The sequence below is a fragment of the Microtus oregoni genome, unplaced genomic scaffold (genome assembly GCF_018167655.1).
Source record: "Microtus oregoni isolate MIOR12 unplaced genomic scaffold, Mior012 000005F_ref0000423, whole genome shotgun sequence".
NCBI classification, from domain to species: Eukaryota; Metazoa; Chordata; class Mammalia; order Rodentia; family Cricetidae; genus Microtus; species Microtus oregoni.
This window is the reverse complement of record NW_024543064.1, coordinates 15,854,440-15,877,357: the sequence shown is the minus strand read 5'-3', so window position 1 is coordinate 15,877,357 and position 22,918 is coordinate 15,854,440. Positions and strand designations below refer to the sequence as shown.

At 44.1% G+C, this 22,918-nt stretch overlaps 1 protein-coding gene across 1 annotated transcript in view; it reads right to left on the bottom strand.

Annotated features, from left to right (window-relative positions):
* The window catches only part of Cdc42 (cell division cycle 42), a 38,255-nt gene extending 24,554 nt beyond the window's left edge, over positions 1-13,701 (bottom strand). The window contains exon 1 of the mRNA XM_041651547.1: positions 13,594-13,701. The gene's annotated coding sequence lies outside the window, so the exon portion shown is untranslated. The remainder of the gene's footprint in view (positions 1-13,593) is intronic.
* Between the last annotated feature and the right edge of the window lie 9,217 nt (positions 13,702-22,918).

Here is a 22,918-nt window from a genome sequence, read left to right as displayed (position 1 = left end):
GACAACAATATTAATTAATCACAAAATAAGTATTTATCTAGTCCCCATATATGTGCAAGAACAGTCTAAGAACATCATGAGTTGGTTTTCTGTTTTATTTTGTTTTCAAAAAGGGTTTCTCTGTGTAGCCTTGGCTGTCCTGGAACTCATTCTGCAGATCAAAAGATTCTCCTGCCTCTGCCTCCCCGAGTGCTGGGATTAAAGCAACCCCTACCAGCTGCATCATTAGTTTTCAAGCCAAATGGCATAAAACCATTAACCACATGTGTATGACTGTGTAACTTCATCACTAGTATCAGCAGCCACGCAGTCTGTGAAAACTGGATTACTCCATATACAGTACTTAACATTCAGGTATGCACGCCCATTACCCACGTGAAACAAGAGCAGACATGGTGGCATTCTATAATCCACCAGCACTTGTGAAGGTGAGAAAAGAGGGCAACACTGTGAATTCTAGGACAGCTTGATGGCTTGGAGTTTAAGAGCACTGACTGCTCTTCCAGAGGACCCAGGTTCAACTCCCAGCACCCACATGGCAGCTCACAACTGTTTTTAACTCCAGTTCAAGGGGATCTAGTACCCTCACACAGATATGCAGGCAAAACACCAATACGCATAAAAAAAACTTTTTTTAATAAGTTTTTAAAAAAAAAGACTTTGTCTCAACAACAACAACAAAAAAAAAAACTGGGCAGGACAGTGGTGGCACACACCTTTAATCGGGAGGCAGAGGCAGACAGATCTCTGTGAGTTGGAGGCCAGCCTAGTCTATGAAGCAAGTTCCAGGACTGTCAAAGCTGTTAAACAGAGAAACCCTGTCTTGAGGAGGAGGGGGCAAACTGGGCCTAGAGATGTCTCAGTGGTTAAGAACACTGGCTGGGGGGCTGGAGAGATGGCTCAGTGGTTAAGAGCACTGGCTGCTCTTCCAGAGGTCCTGAGTTCAATTCCCAGCAACCACATGGTGGCTCACAATCATCTGCAATGAGATCTGGCGCCCTCCTCTGGCGTGCAGGCATACAAGGAGGCAGAATGTTGTATACATAATAAATAAATAAATCTTTAAAAAAAAAAAAAAAGAACACTGGCTGTTCTTCTAAAGGACCCAGGTTTGATTCCCAACACCCATGTGATTGCTAAAAAGCACCTATAACTACCATTCCAGCGGCCTCTGTAGTCTATGTGGTACATAGACAAACAAGCTAGCAAAACATCCGTACATATAAAATCTGTAATTTCGTAAATCTGTAATTTAAGAAAACCAACCTAAAAGATTCTTAACTAAGCAATCTGTCATAGCAAGAAGTGTTTTATACCATGAAGTAAAAGCCAAATACACAGTCCTGGAAACAAAGTAAATATTAACAAACTAATTGGTAAGAAAGGAGATTACAGTAAGAATTGCCCTCAAACTATTAGGACCTACTACACAAACACTTGCTTTTAAAAAACATAGCAGGACCAGACTTTAGTTTCTCAGTCATCTTGGCAGCTGCTCTTGAATGAAGGCCATCCAAACCTAAGCAGGAAAATGGTGGTCACAAAGACAAAAAAAGTCTCTAGAGAGGGTTCCAATTTGCCATGCAAAGTGCAATGTATATGCTGGTACAGGCAACTCTGAAGACGAACCTGAAAAGGCAGAGCAAACTTGTTCATTTTTGCCAACAAGTATCCCAGCAGTGAGGAAATCTGAAACAGAATACTAAGTTGTGCTGACCAAAACTGGTGTCCATCACTACAAGAGCAATAATACTGAGTTGGGCACAGTATGTGGAAATACCACAGAGGGAGCACACTAGCTACCTAATTGGTCCATTCTGATATGTGAAGCATGCTAAAACAGACGGAAGAAAAATAAACCCAGGAAACCTTTTAAAATAAAAACTGTCAGAACTTATTTTGTTACTGTTGTTGGTAATGGTGGTACTGGGTGTTTTTTGTTTTGAGACAGGCTTTCACTATGAAACCCTAGCCTGCAACTCAAGAGATCTGCCTGCTGGATTAAATGTGTGTGCACCTGACCCATGTTTATTTTCAAATTATTTGAGAGACTGAAAAGATGGTTCAACAGTTAAGAGCACTGGTTGGTCTTCCAGTGGATCTGGGTTCAATTACCAACACCATCTGTTGGATTCACAACCACCTATAACTCCAGTCCCTGGGGATCCAATGCCTTATGGACTCTGTGGGGCACCAGGCACATGTATGGGACATAGACATACGTGCAAGAAAACACTCATACACCTAAAAGTAAAAATAATTTTTTGTGTGTGCATGTGTGTGTCAAAACTGAAAAGAAATCTCCCATGCCATGCCAGGGTAAAAAAATTCAAATTTTGTGTATTTTTTTACCTGGCAATTCCATTGTTAAGTCTATCTAAACTTAAAAAAAGGCACAGTAACCTTGCTAATGGGAGCAAAAGACAAGACTGACGGTACACCCAATAGAAAACTGTAAGGAAGTTATAAAGAAATGCCATGAAAATTTTTTTTTTTTTTTGATTTTTCGAGACAGGGTTTCTCCGTAGCTTTTGGTTCCTGTCCTGGAACTAGCTCTTGTAGACCAGGCTGGCCTCGAACTCACAGAGATCCGCCTGCCTCTGCCTCCCAAGTGCTGGGATTAAAGGCGTGCGCCACCACCGCCCGGCTGCCATGAAAATATTTTAAGGCATGAGCTGTACTGCTGCCTGCTATGGGGAAAATTAGGTCTTCACCAAAATGTGTATGTTGAAGTTTTAACCTCTAGTACTTCAGAATTTTTTTTCTGTGCAGGATACAGTGGCACATGCCTTTAATATGGCAACCAGAAGGCAAACCTGTTAATTCAAGGCCAGACTGATATACAAAGTAAATTCATGCCAGTCAGAGAGATACACAGTGCACTTGGTCTCAAAAAAAGGAAAAAAAAAAAAAGGAAAACAGTCTTCAGTGGCATTACCTTTAAAGAGGTAATAAAGGAAAATGAGGTCATATGGGTAAGCCCTATCCACGATAGTATAGTTTTAAGGGAAGATTAGGAACAAGGTTATGATGCAGTGACAGCATTTGCAGAAGCAAGAGTAGGTATGATCCCTGGGATAGACACCACACCCCTCAACATACCTGGAGTGTTAGAACACCTCTATAATCTTAGCACTTGATAAACTAAATTAGGAAGATCACTGCAACTTCAAGGTCAGCCTGGGAACAGAACTATATAACCAGGCTAGGCCATGATTAAGAATAAGACTAACTTTAAAATGATGGACAACACCTTTAATTCCAGCACTCAGGAGTTCCAGGACAGCCAGGGCTGTTACAAACACCCTGTGTGTGTTGGGGGAGAGGGGTCATGAGGAAATAAATGGCTTAGTTTATAAAGTGCTTTGTTGTTCACACGTAAGGACCCAAGTTTAGATTCACAGAATCAACATTAAAAGCAGTACATTTGGTCAAGCAGTGGTGGCGCATATCTTTAATCCCAAGACTCAGGAGGCAAAGGCAGGTGGAACTAAGTTTAAGATCAGCCTGGTATACAGAGAGTTCCAGGGCAGCCAGGGGTACAAAGAGAAACCCTATCTCAAAAAACAAACAGGCTGGGCAGTAGTGGCACGCGCCTTTAATCCCAGCACTTGGGAGGCAGAGGCAGGCTCTGTGAGTTCAAGGCCAGCCTGGCCTCTAAGAGCTAGTTCCAGGACAGGCTCCAAAGCTACAGAGAAACCCTGCCTCAAAAAACTAGGGGGGAAAAAAAAACAATGAATACATTTGTACTGTGCTGGGGGTAAGAAACAGGAAAATGGGGGTAGAGTGGGAGTGGGGTGCCACAACTTGCCTAGCCAATCAGTGAGCTTCAGGTTCAGTTAAGATCTCTGGCCTCTGAATACACATACACAGGAGCATGTGCATACACACACACACACACACACACACACACACACAAACACACAGGAAAGGGAGAGGAAGACAGGGAGACCATCGTGTGGTAACACTCAAAGTTGGTCATTTATAATGGAAAAGAAACCCTCAAAAGAGAACATCCATATCAACACAATCTCCTCCAGAACTGTAATTAAATGATAAGTCTGTGATTTTTACGACAGTCCTCGAAAACCTTTACAGCGCCATTAGAGATTTCTTAATACATAAAATTTTAAAAACCAAGCGGCAAGACAGTTCCTGAGGATATCTCAAGAGCCATAAAAAATTCCCATTTCTCAATAATTTTATTTCAGATCATTTCGCCAAAAGAAAGAATAGTTTAACAAGAAACAAGAGGGGGCTGGAGAGATAGTTCAGCAATTAAGAGCTCTGGCTGCTCTTCCAGAGGACCCAGGTTGGATGCACAGCACCCATATGGAGGCTCACAACAGTCTGTAACTGCAGTTCAAGGGGATGCAACACCCTTCTCTGGCTTCTGCAGGCACCAGGCACATGCACGGTGCAGACATAATACATGTAGACAAAACACCCATACATACTGAATTTTTAAAACATAATTAATTTTTTAAAAGAGACAAAGGGACTGGTGGTGAGGGTTGGTTGGTAGGGTATCTAGCATGCAGAGGTCTGAATTCAATCCCTAGAAGGGTCAGTGGCACACACCTGTAATCTCAACACTCCAGAGGTGAAGAAAGGAGGATTAGATTAAAAATTCAAAACCATCATGAATGATCCTTATGCTAAACACACATTTAGAATGGAATACCGTAAGATCAAGAGAGTTGATGCAACAGAAAAATAAGAATACACCACAAGATTAAATGTTATGCATTTTTAAACTATGGAGAACATCAACATGGTAACACAAGCTTACTATTAATGACCCATAATTTTAACTCCAGATCTCTGCTGAGTTTGCGGCCAGCCTTAGCTACACAGCAAGTTCCAGGCCAACCAGGGCTATACAGTGAGACTGTATCCAAAAAGATAATTACAAAAAAAAAAAAATCTAATAAATAAGCCAGACAGTTGGTGACTTGTGCCTGTATACCACTAAGGAGGCTGAGGCAGGTGGATCTCAGTGAGTTCAAAGCCAGCCTGAAATACAAATCAAGTTCCAGAATAGCCAGGACTGTTACAAAGAAACCCTGTCTTGAAAAACCAAACAAACAAACAAATAAATAAAATCTAAGCAACTAAGAGATCTGATCTACCAGGATTTAAGTTAGTAATTACAACCTCTATTGTAATGGGCTTCTGTTATATTAACTATGAAAGCCAGCAAGACATTTAAATGCCTATTATAGCAGTATACTGAGTAAGACAAACTTCAGAGGCCTTCAGTAACTTACTGAAAAGATACACTGCACTTTATATAATGCTAGAATGCTCAAAATATGTCACCTTTATTAGCTTCAAACAAAACTGTTAAATTGTGATTCTCAGATTGCTAAAGATTTACATTAGAAACAAGTGCCAACAGTATTCAAAACAGTAGCAAAGCCGGGCGGTGGTGGCGCACGCCTTTAATCCCAGCACTCGGGAGGCAGAGGCAGGCGGATCTCTGTGAGTTCGAGACCAGCCTGGTCTACAAGAGCTAGTTCCAGGACAGGCTCCAAAACCAGAGAAACCCTGTCTCGAAAAACCAAAAAAAAAAAAAAAAAAAAAAACCAGTAGCAAATACAAAAGACAGTCTAGAAAGAATAAATCTCTAGTTAGATGAAATAAAGGCTGCAGATAAAAACAAAAACAAAAAAAAAAAAACTAAGGGTTGAGGAGAAGGCTCAGATGGTAGAGTGTTTGCCTAACACACAAAGCTTGAGTTCAAGCTCCCTATCTCAAGCACCACAGAAAACCAGCAAGATCGCAAAAACCTGAAACCCCTCCACTCAGGACATAGAGGCAGCAAAGTCAGAAGTTCAAGTTCAAACTTGGCTACACAGTGAACTTGAGAAGAAAGACGGATGGGCTGGAGAGAAGGCTTAGCAGTTAAGGCCTTTGGCCGCTCTTCTAAAGGACCCAGGTTCAATTCCCAGCCCCCACATGGCAATTCACAACTGTAACTCCAGTTTCAGGGGATGTGGCATCCTCACACAGACATACAGGCAAAATCCCAATGTACATTAAAAAGAGAGAGGGGAGAGGAAGGGAGGGAGAGAGAAAGAAAGGAAGGGGAAAAAGGAGGGAGGGAGGAAGAGAAGAAGGGAAGAAGGGAGGGAGAACATACTGGGGCCTAGGAGATGGCTCAGTGGGTGAAGGCACATGCTACCAAGTCTTAGCTACTTCTTCATTTTCTCCTTATCTATAACTCCCATGTAAACTTTATGACAGATCTGTCTTGGTTGTTTTCTAATCACTGGTCTACCACCAATATTTGGAACTGTAACTTTCACAAAGCAAACACTCAAAGAGCATTGAAGTTCCTGAATTAGTAAGACAACGAAATGAGTGTGGTTTAGATATGCATCAGGTCAAAACTTGTTCTTTGGACTCAAAATAAACTCTTTATAATATACTCCCTCTAGCTTCCTGATCTATTACTATCTGCATAAAGAATCAAAAAGAAATTAGACACAGGACACAGCAATAAAAAAAAATCACCCTCAGATAAACCAAAGTCATTCACACATCCTGTGCTCAACACCGACATCATGGTGTTGCCCAAACAAAGGCTGATGGGAAAGTATGAAAGGGGAAAAACAAAAGCTAGAAGACACAGGGCTGTCTATAAGGCCTCTACAAAAAGTGGAGAAGGTACCTCTTTGCATTAGAATAGGAACAGTGCAAAAAATTAGATGTCAAACAGACCAAGCACAGAAAGCTGAAGGCACTGGAGATGGGAAGTGTGTGCATTTTTTGGTAATGTGTACTTCTAGTGACTTGTCATACCTTATTAAATTGTATAAAAATGCAGAACTTAATTTTGCATTTTTGTTAAGATATGTTGACAGAACACTTCATTGTTTTGGATGGAAAGAGGAGCATGTGTCACTAACAGACTGTTTCCCAAACTTTACTGATGTGGGAGGAAAGCACTGTTCTCTGCTGGTTCTCTGGAGGAGGGATTCCCTGATGTTGACACAATGCCAATCTCAGCACAAAAGCCTTCCATGTGGGAAAACCCAAATTCATTTCTATCTTCCTCCCTCTCCACCATCAACATATACTTAGCTTCCTTTTCTCAGTTTCCTGTATGTACACGTGTGTATGTATACTCCATGTGTATACGGGAGCTTGAGGTTGTTATCTGGGAATCTGAATCATCCACCTTAATACACTAAGGCAAGATCTCTCAGTCAAACACAGAGCTCACCAATATGGTTAGTCTTGCTAATCAGCTTGCTCTGGGGAATCCCACCTCTGACTTTTCAAACTGGTATTATTAGGTGGGATTATCATGAACACTGGCTTTCCTCACATTTGATTTGCCCACTGAGCTATTTGCCCAGCCCCTAAGTCCCTTTTAAAATAAACACACGTTGGAACCTGAACCCCTAATTTTTTTTATATTTATCTTTGCATGTGTGTTTTGCCTGCACCATGTGTGTTGTGTCCAGCACCCACAGAAACCTACCTGTCTCCTATTCCCGAATGCTGGGATCAAGACTCAAGGCTTGGGGCAGGGCAGTGGTGGTGCACAGGAGGCAGAAGTAGGCGGATTTCTGTGAGTTCGAGGCCAATCTGGTCTACAGAGCGAGTTCCAGGACAGTCCAGGACAGGCACCAAAGCTACACAAAGAAACCCTGTCTCCTGACTGCTCTATGGACTGGAGAGGGAGGGGGGAGGAGTTTGGGGGAGAGGGAGAAGGGTGGGAGGAGGGGGAGGGAAATGGGAGGCTGGGAGGAGGCGGATACTTTTTTTTTTCCTTTTCTCAATAAAAAAAAGAAAAAAAAGATTAAAAAAAAAAATTGTACCACTATAACCAGTAAAAATGTTCGTGTTTTTTTTTTTAAATAGGCTATGTACTAGAGATGTAGCTCAGTTAACAGAGTTCTTGTCCAGCATAATGAATCCCTGATCTCTAACACCCACATAAATCTAGCATGCCTCTAATCCTAGCAATTGGGAGATGGAAACAAGAAAATCAGAAGTTCAAAGTCATCCCTAACTACACAGAGTTCAAAGTCTGCTTGGGATTCATGAGATCCTGCCTGGAAAAAGAGAGAGAGAGAGAGAGAGAGAGAGAGACGGAGGGAGGGAGGGAGGGAGGGAGGGAGGGAGGGAGGGGACTGGCTAGATGGCTCAGAGGAAAACAGTTTCTACTATGCAAAACTAATGATTTGAGGTCAATAGCCAGAACCCCCATTAATGGTTAAGAATAGACTCAACAAAGTTGCCCTCTAAACTTTACACGAGCTGTGGCAGGAGTGCATATGCAAAATTTTAAATCTCTCTCACACATGTACACAGATTTTAAGTTATGTTTATGATTTTGTGTGGGGCCACACAGCCAGCCTCCTGGGAGAATTTGGTTCTGTGATAGTAGGAAAGATAAAAATGTAAATGAGACAACAATCTCCACCTGGATTTCTTTTAGGATTCATGAGATTAGTCTGTGGAAAGGATGGTTATAAAAACATGTGTGTGAAATAAACACAGCTTCTAAGGTCAAGGGGTGGGGCCTAAGAGGTAGTGAGAGCAAACACCTACACAGCTCTGCCTGCAGGTGACTAGTCTTAAAACATTTCATATACATTAACTGATACAATCTTCCACACTGTGAAGCAGGTGTTGTTACTGGCCTCATTTTTTGTTTTGATTTTTATTTCAAACAGGTCTCATGTAGCTCAGACTGGCACCTAACTCCTATAGCCAAGGCTTATGAATTTAAAACTCCTTATCTTCCAACCCTCCTTCAGGATTACAGGCCTGAGTTACCTGATAAACTGAAGTCACAAAGCATGACCTAAGATTGGACATGGCTAATAAATGACAGATCAAGGATTTCAACTCCAAAGCCTAGGCTTCTAAGCACTCTAAGCAGCAGCATCTCCAGAACACAAAGCAGAATTAAAGCAGCAGATAGGAATAAAGAGAATCAAAAAAAGAAAATGTTTTAAACTACAAAGTGTTAAAGAAAAATAATGAACAAAACAGTCAAGTCAGAGGTTCTCTTCCTGTGACAATCCACCAACACTGCAGCATAACAACTAACACTAGGTATTAAATTTAAAAAGAAACTTACCAGGCTGGAGTAATGGCCCAGTGCTAAAAGCACTTGCTACTCTTGGAGAGGACCCAGGTTGGTTCCCAGTACCCACAACCAGCCCTAACTCTAGTTCCAGGGGATCGAACCACCTTTTCTGACCTTTGACAACAGGCATGCACATACAAACACACATGCAGGCAAAACACTCATTCACTCAAAATAAAATAAATCTAAACACACACACTCTGAGTCTGATAGCTCAGGTCTGTAATCCTAACTACTGATAGAAACTAAGATAAGAGTATAGCAAGTTTAAGGCCAATCCTGATAACTTAAAAATTAAAACCTGAATTTTTTTTTTTTTTTTTTGAGACTGATCTCACGTAATTCAGACTGGTCTAGAACTCCACAGTCACCAAGGCTGGCCTTAAACTTCTTCCACATCCTCCTGTATTCCCCATGTGTTAAGATTATAGAAATGTGCTACCTTGACCAGCTTAATTTTTCTCAACTATAAGGAAGGACATATTTCTGCAACAAAACATTTGGAGTCTCTTCATGAAATAAACAGTCTGAGACCACCAATGTCCCAAGGTAACTAACTAATAAAGAGGAACTCTGACACCCTGAACTTACAATACCAGCAGTGGCAAACAAAGCTGAATGCCACTAATAAAAACACTTCAGTAAAATATTTTGGACAGAAGAGATGAGCAACTAAAAGTAGAAACTCAGGAGGGGCAAAACATCATGTGATCAGGAAACTTGACACTGCAAGAGGGAAGAAGGGAACAAAAATAAGCTACTGCTTGCAAACAAAGAAATACAGGAAGATGAGGAAATAGACTTTAAGTCTGGATTCATTTTAGGAGAGTAAGAGAATAATTACCAGATGATTTCCTAATTGATGGCAAACTTTCCGCAGCTGCACTAAACAGACTGATAAGGTCAAGCAAGGAGCTTAGCAATAGTTTCAGTGAGTCCAGATTTGAGTATGGCTGACCAGGCAATAAAGTTATCTTAAAACAGAAGGCCTATAGGATGCCCAGAAAATGAGAATGGTAACCCTCAAACATTACCAAATTCACTAATCCAACAAATATTTATTAAGTCAAGTCAAAGTCCTGGATTCACAGGACCTATGTTCTTTCAGGGGAAACTGAGAGCAAACATTTTCAAAGACTGAAAAAGCACTATCCAAGAAATACATTTAACATTGAGGGACACAGAGAGCTGTTTATAGGAGAAAAGTGCTCCCAAAATGAACTGTTCCCCTTCATAAGAGATCTTGTGGCCTAAAATGATTAAATGTTTTTTACCCTCCTTAAAAAAAAAAAATTAAAATGAGAGAACTCCATTTAAATTGTAGCACTATAAATCAAAACAGTTTGACATGAGCTTCCAAGGCCTATCAGTGCTCCTTCCCAAAAAGAGTACATAACTTTACAAATTCAATGGCTTTTAGAGAAAATATTTTTATCAGTGTACACATAAAAATAACTAGAAATGTTTCTCTCACAGATCATAAGATGAAAACTGGGGCAGCATTAACTGGACTCAGCACATTACAAAAGAGGACAGAGTTGGGAGGGGAATATGTTGGGGACAGGATTGGGTGGCAGAGGAGGGAAATAGGGATGAATATGATCAAAATATAAAACACTTTGTATACATGTATGAAAATATGAAAGAACATAAACAGTTAAAAAATATTTCAAGTGCAAGAAAAAATCCTAAGAAAACAAATCCTGACATTTTTTAAACTTTGTAAACTTCAGGATTAATCCTGATGGGCTCGCTTAGATTACTTAAGAGGGGAAATATGTTTACTAAGCACAGGGGTTGCTCACAATATGAAAACATCTTAAGAGAATTTAACAAGGCATCCTCGGATCTTGAACAAATTATTGTATATATATAAATGTGTATATATACATATATGTGTGTATATATATATTTATTTAAAGCTCCTTTTTAATACTCAATTAACTACCAATCTCTTATTTCCTTGCCTCAGTCTAAAACATAAAAATCCAAACTAATTGTTTATTTGTATTCATTATTACTGTGTGTATTTATAAGTGTGTACACATGCACGATGGCGACAAGTGTGAAGATCAGGGGAAAGCTTTTGTTTTATTTTGTTTTTTTAACGGTACTTTTTTTTTTTTTATTATGTATACAACATTCCTTCCATGTATGTTTACATGCCAGAAGAGGGCACCAGATCTCATTACAGATGGTTGTGAGCCACCATGTGGTTGCTGGGAATTGAACTCAGGACCTCTGGAAGAGCAGTCAGTGCTCTTAACCTCTGAGCCACCTCTCCAGCCCCTTATTTTGTTTTTTTCAAGACAGAATCTCTCTAGCCCTGGCTGTACTGAAACTCTCTATGTAGACGAGGGTGGCCTCAAACTCAAGAGATTCTCCTGCCTCTGCCTCCCAAGCTCTAGGATTGAAAACATGGACCACTAAATGTGGCTAGATCACAACTTTTGGCAATCAGGAGTCTCTCCTTTCACCATGGGTTCTGGGAATCCAACTAAGTAGTCAGGCCTGCCTGTCAAGGGCTTTTATCCACTGAACCATCTCACCAGCCCAGACTACTTCATTCAAAAGGGAAAAAAAAGCTAACTGGTGCACATACAAACTTTTTAAATAGATACAAATTCACCTATATAAAGTTTTTAAATACAGAAGGCTTAAAAAATACAGTAGTAGATAAGTGCTCCAATTTTATACTCCTATGTCACATTAAGGATTAACAATATTTTGGAAGATTCAGCACCATATCGCTGAACTACAGGAAGCCAATCTGAATACACCACTCTGGTGTTTCTTAACAAGCAATGTTATTTTCTATGTAAATGAACAGTAATGGGAAAACTCTCAAACACGAGCCACCCTTACAAGGATGCATTACACACTGCATCCCATTTACTTTGCAATGTTAATATCCAATACTATTGCATTTTATAATCAAAGGACACAATACCAGAAATCTAAAAACATTACTCAAGTTTTGGGGGTTAAAAATGAAAACCAAGGGTGGTAAGTTAAATAGCTCATTCCTGTAATCCCAGCACTTGGGAGACAAGACACTTAATCTGTCGGTTTCCCCTGACATAACATAAAAAAAGTCCTGTAAAGAGAGACTTAGAAGGAAGGAATGTCCCTTTAAGTTCAAAGCTAGCCAGGACTAAATTTGGAGACCCTGTTTCAAAATAAAAACTAAATCCAAATGCCATTTTTAAAGGTAAAACTAAAGCATGCAACTTTAAGTTGCAATCCTAGCAAAGACAAATCAGATGTATAACTAAATTCTCTTTGCAGCTCACTCTAAGGTCACCATGCACTGAATTTAGGTTCCTTGACTCACAATTAGTGTAGCAAAGAAATGCTCCCACAACAAAGTTGACCTGAGTACAGCCAAGGGGCCCTTTAAAGTTCATGCCTACCCAAGGGGCTGCAGACAGTGTATCCTCTGGTCAAAAATAACCTAACCCTAAGATTTCTAACCTTCCCATATTTTAGGTGCATCTCGAGCAGCCATCAGGGCAACATGATTTCAACAACAACAACAAAATAAATTAAATAAAATAAAAAACCACCATCTTACTCTGAACCGACGTGTTGAGTGGACTGACCCACTAAGCAAGATTTTGTCTTAATTTGGTGAGCCCTGACTTGTAGGAGTTAAAAACTCTCACCCCTTATGCTGCGATGACGTAATCTTCCACACTGCATTTCTCCCGGACTTAAAGGGGAGGAAAGAGGAATTTTTAAAAAACCAACAAAGAAAATTTCCTGCTAGTAAAGAGGAACCGAGCAAGAGGCCAGGCGGGGTTTCGGGAGGTGCTTAGGCAGGTCCCGGAAGGCGAGGAGGCCGGCCCAGTCGTGGGAGCCCAGGGAGCCGCGGGGCAGGAGAGGACAGACACAGCAGCGCGGGGCTGGGGACCGCCGAGGGGCGCAAGCGCAGAGGCGCCCGGTCCGTCACCTCGGCCCCGGCCCGGCCCTGCGGCCGCAGTTCCGCTCCCCTCCCCCGCCCGCCGCAACGCGTCCACGGCGGAGCCCGGGAAGCAGGAAGTCGAGGCCGACAACGTAGCGGCAGCCCCCGGCGTCCGACCCAGGACCCGGCCCTACGTCCGCTGTCCCGCAACCCGGCGTCCCCGGAGCAGAGCCCGCGGGTGGCCGGAGGGGGGAGGGGAGCGGGTGGGATGGGTGTGCCTGTTCCTCTCGCCGCCACTGACAGCTCGACCGGGTGGCGCCCTCGGCCACCGCCGTCCCCGGCCGCGCCTCGCCGCCATTCCGGCCCCAAGCCCCTCCGCGACCCGCCTCGTTCCCCTCAGAACCCGGGCCCGCGAGCGCACGCGAACCCGGCAATCCCTCCCTCGAGGCCCGCAGGCACCGGGATGCCCCCGACCGCGAGCACCCTCGAGGGCCGAGGGAGGACGGGGGGCGCGCGACTGGGACCGAGCGGTGCATAACCCACTCCCGCGGGGAGGCTACTCGGGCCCCGCACTCACCTCAGCTTCTCCGTCGGGGCGTTGGCAGCACTGCGCGGGGCCTCCTCGGCTGCCGGACAGGGGCACGCGCCTGACGTCAGCACGCAGGGGACGCACGGTTGGGTGCCCGCGGAAGTGGGAGGGACAAAGAGGGAGAAGGGGCTGGAAAGGGCCCCCCAGGTGGGCAGGGCTTAGCAGCAGCTCCGCCCCATGCCGCGGACGCGCGGGCTGCGTTCTTGTACTCAGGATTGCGCTCTACACCTTTTAGCAGTGATTTTATTCGTAATGAAACTCTGAACAGAAATGTTCACAGTATTGTCACTAAAGCTTATTTTTATTCTTGAAACTTTGTGAAAAAGAGCATTGGTTTTTTTTGTTTTGTTTTGTTTTGTTTTGTTTTCGAGACAAGGTTTCTCTGTGGCTTTGGAGCCTGTCCTGGAACTAGCTCTGTAGACCAGAGATCTCCTGCCTCTGCCTCCCGAGTGCTGGGATTAAAGGCGTGCGCCACCATCGCCCGGCTCTAAAAAAGAGCATTGTTTATATATCTTAGTTTTGATTTATTTTGAGACAGGGTGTCATTGTGTAGCCTTTGACGGACTATATAGACCAGACTATCCCAGAACTCATAGAGATCCTCCTGCTTCTGTCTCCCAAGTGCTGATATTCAGCACCATGCCTGGTTGTCTTTTTGTTTATTTTTTTGTCTTGTTTTTGTTTTTCAAGACTGGGTTTTGCTATGTAGTTCTGGGTTTTGCTATGTAGTACTGAAAGTTGTTATGTAGCCCAGGCTGGCCTGGAACTCAGAGATCTGCTTGCCTCTGCTTCCTGAGTGCTGGAATTAAAGCTGTGTGTCCCCTTGCCCAGGATACCTTTTTTTTTTTTAATGACATTTGAGACAGGGTCTCATGTAGCCCAGACTAGCTTTGAGCACAGATTTGTAGCAGAGGTTGACCTTGAACTCCTGATCCTCCTGCCTCCACTTCCCAAGTGTTAGCATTGCAGGTACGTGCCACCACTGCCCAGCTCCTTTTTGCTTTTCAAAGAGAGGTAGTGTCTTGCTGTGCACAGCTTTCTGAAGCCCACAAGCCTCCAATAACCTGCCCGTCCTGGTGTGAGAATAGAATATAGGCCTGGGTTTTGTTTTTTTTTTTATTTTTTTTTTAGGCCTGGGTTTTGTTCAGAACTAGAGACTTGCCCCCTCAAAAAGGCCCTCCATTTAATCTGCCTGGTTCCTCTTCCCTGGCCCCTTTGCCTGGCTCTTGAAGGGACTCCAGCCAGCCGAGCATGGTAAACATGGCTCTGACAGGCCTTGCCCTTCTCCCCAACCCTTCTGCCTTGCTAAAAAACCATTAGATTACAGTCCTAAAGCTAGCCACCAAGATCTATTCCCTTACTTGGTCACTTCCTCCTCCTGAAACTGACTACCAATGTCCAGCTATCAAAATTCTGTAGTCCAACAATCAAAAGCCCCCTTGTGGCTGTCCTAATTAACCTGTCCAATCAAAATCAAACACCTCATGTTAACACAAGGTTTCCCCTTTTACCTTGATAAACTGTCATTTGCCTATGGGCCATGTCTGTCTCCTCTCTATCCAGAGGCAGAACTTTGTCCCTCTGGGACAAATACCCTTTCCCTTGTTCTCTTTCCCTTCTCCCTGGTTCTCTATCTCCTGTCTTTGTCTCATAATCCGCTCTGTCCCTCTGGGGCAAATAAATCTCTTTTGTGCTGAGGACTTGGTCTTGGAGTGTCTTGTGCCCAATACTAGTCCCTTCAGCTTTGGTCCCTCAAATCCTCCTACCTTTCCTGTCTTCTCGGCTCCTGTTTATTCGCTGTCTTCCTGGCTCCTGTTTATTCGCTGTCTTCCCTGTTGGTGTGCACGCTGCTAGAGAAGAGAGATCCTAGCCTAGCCTCAGATGCTTCCCAATATTGAAAGAAACCTTATCTTAATCATGTTCATATGCTGGCTGGAAGTGTAACCCAGTCATCAGAGTACTTGCCTAGCACGCACAAAGCCCTGGGTTTGATTCTCAGTACCACTTTAATAAACCAAGCATGTGGATGAACAGCTGTGATCCCAGCACTTGGGAGGTAGAGCTCCCAAGCAGGAAAATCAAAGGTCATCCTCGGTGGCACAAGGAGTTCAGTCTGTCCATAGCACCCTATCTAAAAATAAAAGAAAAAAGAAGTTCACTTAGCTGGGCATGACTTTGTATGCAGGAGGGTGTGTCATTGCATGTCAGTAATCTTAGCATTTGGGAGGTAGAGTTCTGAGCTTACAGATGTGCCACTGAATCCAGCTTTATGTGGACCCCGGGGATTAGAACTCGAGTCCTCACACTTACACAGCAAGCAATTTCCCCACCAAGCCACGTCCCAGGCTGCAATCTACTTCTCTCAAAGCTGCACTGTAAACATCTCTCCATGTCAAATGAAGCCCCTCTTACCGAGGCTGCTTTCTACCTCAGTGGGCAACCCCACCCTGCTGGAATTTAGGCTGCTTTGCCTATTGTAATTCTTCCTTCAGTGCCAGAAACCAGGGCCTACCAAGTGCCAGGCAATTGCTCTCCCACTCAGACTATCACAATGTCAACTTTTCACTACCACACACATCCATCTCTTCAGCCTGAGAGAAACTGCTGGTTTTCTCTGTCTCCAAGGCTGGTTGGCTATGTCCTTTCTTTCTCTCATCCTGCCTCACAGTCCCATGAATGTCCCCAGACAATGCCTGCCCTTTCCACCAGCTGCCCTATCTTGATGGGGTGTCACCCAACTGTTTGGCCTTGCCTGCATTTATTCTGAGGACAAGGACTCACTCAGCACTTGGTCTTTTGTGTTGAGCTTTGTCAGAAGGCACCCTTGGCCTTTCCACCACCCCAAGCTGGAGTGGGGTTACTCCTTGACCCCAGTCTACCCAGTTCTTGCTGCCAGCCGAGACTCCAGTCCCTTGCATCTCCTTTTCCTAGTCCCCTGGCTCTAGCTGCATCAAATTAACAGGAAGGTAGCCTGTAAGGTTTGTCTTAGGGTTTCTACTGCTGTGATGAAACACCATTAGCAAAAGCAACGTGGGGAGGAGAGGGTTTATTCGGCTCACACTTTCACTTTGTCTTCCATCACTGGAGGAAGTCAGGACAGGAACTCAAACAGGGCAGGGACCTGGAGGAAGGAGCTGATGCAGAGGTCATGGAGGGATGCTGCTTTGACTTGTTCAGCCTGCTTTCTTGTAGAACTCAGGACCACCTGCCCAGGGATGGCACCACCCACAATGGGCAAGGCCCTCCCCCATCAGTCTCTGATTTAAAAAATGCCCTACAGGCTTACTTACAGCCTGGTGTGAGGGAGGCATTTTTCTCAACTGAGCCTCCCTCTTCTCCAATGGCTCTATCTTGTGCCGAGTTGACATAAAACTGGCTATGACAGTGTTCCCCAACTCTCCTTCACTGGTAGTTGTGGTTCAAGCATCTACTCCTTGTCTCTCTGGCAGTGGCAGCGTGGCCATTTCTACTGAAACAGCTTCAACTCCAGCTTTCCTGTGACTCTGGAGATGAACCTGGAGCCTAAAGGAATAGACGGGTAGACCAGGCTTGACCAGTCTCAGCCTGGCAGAGGGACCTGCTGCTGAATCACCAGCAGGCGTGGGACCCAGTGAGATTCTCTTATGGAACTTGGTGAGAACTGTCCAGTTAAATGAATGGATTTAATTTAATTTAAAGTATGCCACAGGGCCTGCAGGATGGCTCAGTGGGTAAAGCATTTGCCACACAAGCCTGAGGACCTGAGTTCAAACCCCAGAACCTACACAAAGGTAGAAGGAGAGTGCTGACTCCTGCAAGTTGTTCTCTGACCTCCACAGGGGCACCTCAGTGTGCGAGTACGTGTACAAACACATACACACTCAATAAATGTAAATTTTTTTCATGTTTAAAGTTCTTGGTCTCAAAAGAAAAACGATGCAATAAATGTGGTGAAGGTTATAGCTAAGAGGGAGATTATTTGCCTGCAATACAGGTTGTGCTCTCATAATACCCCACACACTAAGATTGCAAAATGACACATGAATGACCATAATGGTACTCCTTCCACAAAGCCAGCTCCGACCCCGCTACTGCCAGAAATGATCCTTGCCTCTTTCAAAGCCCCCAAAGCACTATGGGAGTCCTTGGATAAGCCCCAGCCTCTTCTACCAGGACTACCCAGGCTGCTTCTGTCTGCTGTGGTACCCCAGCAGCATGCAGATGCCTTGAACATGAAACATGGGCTGAGCAGACTGGGCAGGAAGAGCCTGGAGACTTTGAATGAATCCTCCCTGTCCTCAATGGCTGTGGAGAGACAGGAAGATCCAGGCCTTGCACGAAGGAGACTGCATTGTGCTCATGGAGTTACCCAAGTGAACCCTAATTGAAAACTTTCTCCATGACTTATAGTTAATAAAAGTACAAAGAGAAACAACAATTATCATAAAAACCCAGCTACCGGCATTGTCCAAGGGGCTTCTGTCTACGAGGGAACAAGGGATGCAGCAGGACAATTCTTAAGGCTTGAGGACCATGCATGGGTACTTGCCTCATGATCCTCCACTGTATTTGTCTATCTGTTTTATAGGCTTTCCTCACAGGTAATATTTTATAAATTTCATTTCATAAAAATTATGTTAAAAAATCTTTTGTCCAAGCACAATGTCACATACCTTTAAAACTACACAGGGGACGCAGAGGCAGGAGGATTTCTGCAAATTCTAGGCCAACCTGGGCTGCACAACCAGATCTGTGCTTTTTTTAAAAGGTGAGGAAGACAGATAAGTGTAGTCTTCACCCCCCATCAAAGAAACTTCTCTTTGCTAGTGGAGATGGCTACAGAAAGCCACAACCGATCAAAATGCAGAGTCGGGCTGCCCCAGTGGATACATCTATAAAACCCTCCCACACCTAAGGCTCAGGGCACATTGCAGAAGAGCGGGTGGAAAGAGTGCACGAGTCAGGGATCAGGGACTTTGCTGTGAGAGTGTGTCTCTTAGCAACATCAGAGCCTCTACCTATAAAGTCTCACCAATATGGCTGCCCAACAATGATCAAGAGCAAGGACATCAGTGAACATGCCAGACTGAACCGGGAAAATCCCATGAGGCCTCGACCCTACACAAGGAGCCGCAGGCAAACTGGAGCGCGAGAGGTGGTCCTCCCTAGGGAAGGACACACCGACTGGTCGCCCAGCGCCAAGTGGCCAGACCTAAAAACATACATACTAATAACATTATATGGACTCAACAGGTTATGTATAGAAATATATATATACATATATATATGCATGCAATAGCAATTAATGAAAAAAGAGGCTATAAAATTGAAGGCAAGCAGGGAGGGGTATATGGGAGAGTTTGGGGGGGAAAAGTTAAGGGAGAAATGTCGTAATTAAACTACAACCTCAAGGGGCTGGAGAGATGGCTCAGTGGTTAAGAGCACTGCCTGCTCTTCCAAAGGTCCTGAGTTCAATTCCCAGCAACCACATGGTGGCTCACAACCATCTGTAATGAGGTCTGGTGTCCTCTTCTGGCCTGCAGACATACACACAGACAGAATATTTATACATAATAAATAAATAAATATTTAAAAAAAAAAAAAAAAAAAACTACAACCTCAAAAATTAAAAAAAGAAGAAGATTAAAAAGAGAGGGCAGGAGAGATACAGAGCTCAGGAGTTAAGAACCCTGCTGTTCACTTCCCAGCACCCACATGGTAGCTCACAACTGTCCGTAACTCCAGTTCCAGGGCATCTGACACTCTCTTCTGGTCTCGTGAGGCAGTGCACACATGTGGTGAACAGAGATGCATGCACGTAAAAGCCTTAAACACATAAACTAAAAATTAACAAATCTTAATTTTTAAAAAGGGACCTGGGATACGCCTCAGCAAGTAAAGGTACCCACTGCCAAGTGTGAAGACATGAGCCCACTCCCTAGGAGCCACATGGTGTAAGAAGCCAACTGGCAAACTGTCCTGTAACCTCCACTCTTGCGTTTCGAGTCCACACCTCACCGCAAAAATAAATAGATAACTGTACATTTTTTTAATAGCCAGGTATGATGCTGATGCTGATGCTGCCTATCTGTACTTCTAGCACTTGGGAGGTGGAAACAGGAGGATCAGGAGTTCCAGAGCAACCTTGGCTACATACTCACATAGCAAGTTGCAGCCAGTCTGAGCCTGATCCAAAAAAAAAAAAAAAAAAAAGCATAACAGGGAAGGGAAGATGGTTCAGAGTGGCGATATTGTATCTTAGCACTTGGGGGGTAGTGGAGGTAGGAAGACCAGAAGTTCAAGGTTATTCATGACTACCCAGCCCAGGCCTTGCTAGGAGCACCACCCTGCTGCTGAACTCCAGAAACCCTCCTGGAATGGCTGCCACCCCATGTGGGTATGCAGCTGCTGCCATCATAGCCTGCTTCATGACCCAGGTACCCACACTCTGGGCAGCCCCTTCTGCTGTCCTCCTCCTTTGGTGCTCACATCAAGAGGCTGGCCCAGGGTCCTGGATCTCTCTTAGGAGTCAAAGAAGGCTCACTGAACCTGCTCTCTGACTGACTTTCCTTCGACTGGCCCAGGCTTGCCCGCTTCATCCAGATACACATCTATGTTGGAAGTAAGCTGGGTGCTGAAGACAGGTGACATGAGAGGCAAGAGAAAGAGAAAAACTGCAGACATCTCCAAGCAGCTCTGCCTTCATCCTTCAGGGTTCAGGGAGACCCGACACAGATCGAGTTCTAAGAGGAGAGCGTCTGAGAATTGTCTTCCTATTCTGACAGTTCCTCCCGGCCTTTGTAACAAAACCCGGAACCTGTAATTTACGAGCCCCCCCCCCCCCCCACGGCTGGCCCTGTATGTCGTCTCTCTGCCTCATGTGGACCCACACTTGATCACCGAGCTCCAACCTTGCTGCTGTGTTTGCTGTTCCTCACACAGCCAGTGTTTATCGAGCCTGCTTCCCAGTACTTTTGTGCTTGCCCTGTCTTTCAGTCAGCTCATACCTCCCTAGAGTCTTGGCAGGAAGCTTACCTCTTTAAGGAGACCCTCCCCTGACTGGGCTTAAGGGGCACCCAGCTCCAACACTGCTTCACTTCCTTCTCTGGGCTTATCACTATCTCATGATCTCACTTCTCTAGTTTTCTTATGCTCTGTCTCCTGCTGTTAAAAAGACTGCCCAACAGGCTCCAAAGCTATAGAGAAACGCTGTTCTCCAAAACCAAAAACCAAAAATCAAAACAAAACAGAAGAAGACTGCCCAAGGACTTCCTGCCAGGGTACAAGCTCCGTGCCAAAACACATCACATACTCCGTCATGTTTACTGATGCTCTTTTCACATGGCAATGTCATGGAATCAGTCCAGACGGCCACTGGCCAACGAATGGATATGAAAATGTGGCATGTGTAACCAACAGAATATGATTCCATCATGAATAAAAAAATGTAAAAAGTTATACTGAGATAACTCAGACCCAAAAGGATCCCACTCAAAAGGATCCCACTCAAAAGGATCCCACACAAAAGGGTACCATTTGCTCCCCCTTAAATGCAGATCCTTGCCTCTGGTTGTTATAGATATGTATTCATGTGGGAATAAAGGTGGGTGAAGGACAGGAAACTAGTAAGGAACCTTCGAGAATTGAGGGAGAGGGTAAGAAAGACAATAGAACAAAATAGAAGGGGAGATACAACAGGGAGAGAGGGGTGGAGGGCCAATGGGATAGCACAGTAGTAAAGGTGCTTGCTGCCAAGTCTGACAACCTGAGTTCTATCCCCAGGACTCAACATGATGGACTGAGAGAACCAGCTCATGCCTGTTGGCCTTTGGCCTCCACACATGAACTGTGCAATACTAGCTAAGTACGAATGCACTGACTCATTCAGGAAAGATTTGAGCACTGTTTTTTTTTGTTTTTTTTTTTTTGGTTTTTCGAGACAGGGTTTCTCTGCAGCTTTGGAGCCTGTCCTGGAACTAGCTCTGTAGACCAGGCTGGTCTCGAACTCACAGAGATCTGCCTGCCTCTGCCTCCCGAGTGCTGGGATTGAAGGCATGCGCCACCAGCGCCCGGTTGGGCACTGTTTTTTGAGACAAGGTTTTAAGTAGCCCAGGTTGGTCTCAATATCACTATGTAGGCAAAGATAACCTTGAACTCCTGATATTCCTGCCTCAGCGTCCTGAGCTCTGGAATGACAGATCCAGCTGGCAGTCTCTTCTTTTTTTTGTTCTTGAAACAGGGTTCTCTGTAGCTTTGGGACCTGTCCTAGAACTCTCTCTGTAAACCAGGCTGGCCTTGAATTCAGAGATCCACCTGCCTCTGCTTCCTGAGTGCTGGGATTAAAGACATGCACCACCACTACCCAGCCCAGCTGGCAGTTTTAATAAAGAGATTTGTTGGCGGCTGGAGAGATGGCTCAGAGGTTAAGAACATTGTTTGCTCTTCCAAAGGTCCTGAGTTCAATTCCCAGAAACCACATGGTGGGTCACAGCCATCTGTAATGGGGTCTGGTGCCTTCTTCTGGCCTGCAGGCATACACACAGACAGAATATTGTATACTAAATAAGTAAATATTTAAAAGAGAGAGAGAGAGAGAGATTTGTTGACCTTGGGAAATAGAAAACCAAAAGAGAAAGGAAAGAGGTAAGATTAGAATTCAGTTCATGAAACATAAAAATGAGAAGTTTAAACAAAAAAACACCAAAGAAAACCTCACCCAGCACCAGAAACAGAGGCAGGCAGATCTCTATAAGTTCAAGCCCAGCTGGGTCTACAAAGTGAGTTATAAGACAACCAGAGCCATGTAGAGAGACCCTGTCTCAAAATAATAATAATAAATAATAATAATTATTATTATTATTGTTATTATTATTATAAGGGAGGAAGGGATGGAGAGATGGCTCAGTGGTTAAGAGCAATTGTTGCTTTTAAATAGGACACAGTTTCAATTCCCAGCACCCACGAGAACTCACAACATCCTAAATTCCAGTTCCAGGGGATTAGAAGTCTTCTTCTGTCTTCCACAGACACCAGGTATGCATGTGGTGCACATACATACATGCAGGTAAAACACACACAGTTGGGCAGTGGTGGTGTACACCTTTAATCCCAGCACTGGGGAGGCAGAGGCAGGAAGATCTCTGTGAGTTCGAGGCCAGCCTGGTCTACAGAGCTAGTTCCAGAACAGCCAAGGCTACACAGAGAAACCTGCCTCAAAACAAAAATAACAAAAAAACCCAAAACATTCATACACATAAAACAATTAGGTCAAAGTAGTAGTAGTAATAATAATAATACATTCATGGTGACACAAACATTTACCCCTCATATTTAG